At 42.6% G+C, this 3,619-nt stretch overlaps 1 protein-coding gene across 1 annotated transcript in view; it reads right to left on the bottom strand.

Annotated features, from left to right (window-relative positions):
- Positions 1-2,569: 2,569 nt before the first annotated feature.
- rhov (ras homolog family member V) overlaps positions 2,570-3,619 on the bottom strand; it is a 3,666-nt gene continuing 2,616 nt past the window's right edge. The window contains exon 3 of the mRNA XM_074615683.1: positions 2,570-3,619. This exon is cut by the window's right edge and continues 829 nt beyond it. The gene's annotated coding sequence lies outside the window, so the exon portion shown is untranslated.

Genomic DNA, 3,619 nt, shown 5'->3' with positions numbered 1-3,619 from the left:
TTGAGGGGAAAAGAGTCATAAATAAGACAGGACATTTGAGTGAGTTTCAAAGGAGTCTGTCTTGACCCTGCTCCTGACCTTCACCTGCCCTCAATCAGCCCTTACTTTCTGCAAAACACAGACACACACGGCGTAAACCTTTTGATGAACAGTGGTCATGTTCAGTGACACAACTGAGGGCTTAAAGCAGCAGTAGGCAAGATTGGAGAAAATATGATTTAAAAAAAGTTATTTTTATAAAACGACACGAGTGCATGAGACTGGTAGTCTGAAAAAAATCATGTGTCTCTGTGTCCTGCGGTGCTCCTAATGGCATCTGCAAGATTTCACAGACCGAAGGAAAACAACCAATCAGAGCCAAGGTGGAGTCTGCTGTCTCTGAGCAGCTGTCAATCACTCGTGAACTCCGATCAAACGGTCAAACTAGGCAGCGCTGATCAAATATGAATTAATATTCTGTTACTGTAATGCCTATTTCTCGCCTCAAATTTTTTCAGAAACATCTTGTAGTGTACTGTTTAGCTGTAAAACTAGAAAGTTTGGGACCCGGCAGCAATGTTGAAATCAGTTGAGGAAACACCAAGCACCGCCCACCAGCCGGAGCAAACTTTCTCATTAACTTTCACAGGCTAGATTATTTAAAGCCTGAAAACAGAGCCATGAGGAGGTGCAGAAGTCTAGTTATCACTTGAATGACACTTGACACTTCAATTACAATATGCTGAAAGGTTATTATGGACTTTTTCCCTACTGATGCCAAAAATATTCTGCCTACCCCTCGCTTTAAAGATACCTGTCCATACCAACTGAGGCATTCCGGCTAATTCTCTCAGTCATCATAACGTTACACTCACCAAATAAATGGCTCAGATTTGGGAACATGGAAACATTGCTGCAACAAAATCTGATGTAGTAGGAAACACATGCAGTCAGACGAGCAGTAACGTTGTAAAAAAGGTCAAAGGTCAAATAGAAAATGAGCACTCCAGAAATGTTAATAATAATCCCTCCTTGCACTGCAGGAAAACAGTGTGCATGCAACTACGGTAGGTAGAGTCAGTCAAGGTTGAACCTGTAAACTGTGATGGCTGTCTTCTCCCTCAAATACGTCTGGCTAACCTGGGCTTTGTTTATTGGCCTGGTAAATACAATATTATTATTACTGATAGGAAAAATGGCCAAAACTACAACAATAAAACCCAAGTTGTTGAGGTGAAGTCTGTTCCTACCGAACAGTGCCTCCCTTCCCTGCAAATAGTGTTTAACGCCCTCCATGCTTGGGGTCAAAGCATTGGTTAGAAGCAACATTAGCATTCATTTGAATGCAAAAAAAACAACCTCCTGAGGGAATTATCTGACTCTTTAGCCTCTAAATGCTCCACTATGTTCACCAGCTAGCCGCTAGCTTTGCCTGCCATTTGGTGCTGTTTTTTTACAGGCTTTTTCATTAAAACAGCTGCCTGTTGCATCTGGAAACAATGCTAATAAAATTAAATTGAGGGCCGTAGAAAACGAAACAAAACTATGACTTGAAAGGTGCTAAAAAGCTTCACAGAGCTAAGGGGAACTGTGTGGAGTGATAATTCTTTGTGTGTGCGTCACTATAAGCGACCCCTTTCACATTATACAGAGTCATTTGATCCACTGTTAACATAAACATACTGATTAGGGCAGCTTTAAATCCTCATATACTCTTGATGTCTCTCTTAGAATGTCAGTGGCTTTCCAAACCGTCATGGCTGACGCCAACTGGTCCCTGAGGGTCAAATCAAAGTTCACCATTGGTCCAAAACACTCTGGCTCCTCTCCGTGACCTCTCCATAAGAGGTCATTAGGCCGAGACGAAGGATGTCCCGCTTTAACCCGCTGATAACAGCCGTTCAAACAGAACCCTGACACATGGCTGCGTGATGGACGGCACACTGACTAATGGCAAACAGATTGCTGATGTATTGGGGTGTGTGTGTGTGTGTGTGTGTGTGTGTGTGTGTGTGTGTTTCTGATCCTCTCGCTCATCTGTGACTCATCCACCCAGCTCCGAACAAATGCACTGCAGAGCTGTCAGCTCCACAAGTATTTTGTAACCCCTCTCCGCTCTGTCTTTATGAACTGAATAACCTGTTTTGATGCAGTTTTCATAGTCACACCTTTCAGACAAAATGTCAATGATGCTGTCAAGTCTCATAGTGCCCACTCCATTGTCGTGATAAACCAGCACACTACTATTGTTCTCAATCAGTGAATTTGACTCAATCACACTCTCCCATGTCTCTAAGCCCTTTCCAAATCAGACACAGCACATCAGTCACAGCATGGCACTGCCAAAGCCCATCAGCGGTCATGTGGATTGCATTAGAAGTGGTCGAGCTGCGGCACAGCTGGAGGCCAGAGGCTACTTATCATACCCTTGCAACGAGAGATGGGTCAGGAAAACTACCTGGAGTGCTGATGGGACTTATTCAGACTCCCTGCAGAGAACAAAAAAAACTGAATGTGAAGCGGTCGCTGCTATCAGACTTGATAAGTGAATTGCACGGTCATATCCCAAAAATACACGTAACACAGAAGCTATAATTTGCACTTCATTTATTTGCATCACATCACTCCCACGTGTAAGAAAAGACACACAGGTTAGAGAAGGAGACGGTGAAATCGAGATTAGTGACACAGAATGTAACAAAGCACATGTGGAGTACATTAAATGCATTTAAAATCCATGTCTTATTGAATATTTCATACACATAAACATGACAAATGAGCTGTTTTAACAAACAGAATAGAATATACATTAAGATGACTTCCACAAGAAGTATAGTAAACTTATATTACACCAGATATCTTTACACTGGAGTGCAAAATCTGACTTTCTTTAGCACATACATCACAGACACAAGGCTTTTTTTGAAATAAAGTGTATTATCTTACACTTAAATTCAAGCAGAGGCTGTTAAGGGTCCTCTAACTCTGTACACACTGGGCTATTGAGGAGATAAGGAGCGTATTGAGCTTGTAAATAAAGAGAGGTGAATTAAAAAATAACAGGCTGACGGTGGTGGTGGGAGGATCCGCAGGGTGGAAGTCAAAACTCCTGCCGTGCTCTGCTTTTACACATGCAGATTGATGGGAGGCAGGGACAAAAAGCCAAAGGTTACCGCTCCCATGCAACTTTTCACCTCGGATAAGAGGATTTTCAAACGGAGTTCCTGTGCCAACCCTAGAATTAACAGAGGAAATACATTTGTTTCGACAAATCATCCTGCTGTGTGTCTTCGCAGATGTTAAAATCACTTGATAAAATTCAATTTTTAAATGATAAGATTGTCAGTTCATTAACTTGAAGGTGAGAAAATACCCGCTCACACGCACAGGTAAAAATGTGGCACCTCGCACTGCAACCTGAACTTGCAGCTGTGCCGCATATAAATAGGCTGGTGTAGCCAGAACACAACAGAGAAGTGGCTAACGCCCATCTCCTCAAACACAAACCCCGGAACACTTTCTGTTTCTCTCTCTTGCTTACACTAAAAAGGCTGCAGCTGGCCGCAAAGCACACCATGCAAATTCGCCACATTTACATGATGGCCTGCGCTTTCTCTCTTGTGGCTGTATGTTGATATGT

This window comes from Sebastes fasciatus, chromosome 18 (genome assembly GCF_043250625.1).
Source record: "Sebastes fasciatus isolate fSebFas1 chromosome 18, fSebFas1.pri, whole genome shotgun sequence".
NCBI classification, from domain to species: domain Eukaryota; kingdom Metazoa; phylum Chordata; class Actinopteri; order Perciformes; family Sebastidae; genus Sebastes; species Sebastes fasciatus.
Note: the sequence above shows the minus strand (reverse complement) of the source record. Positions and strands in the feature narration are given on the sequence as shown.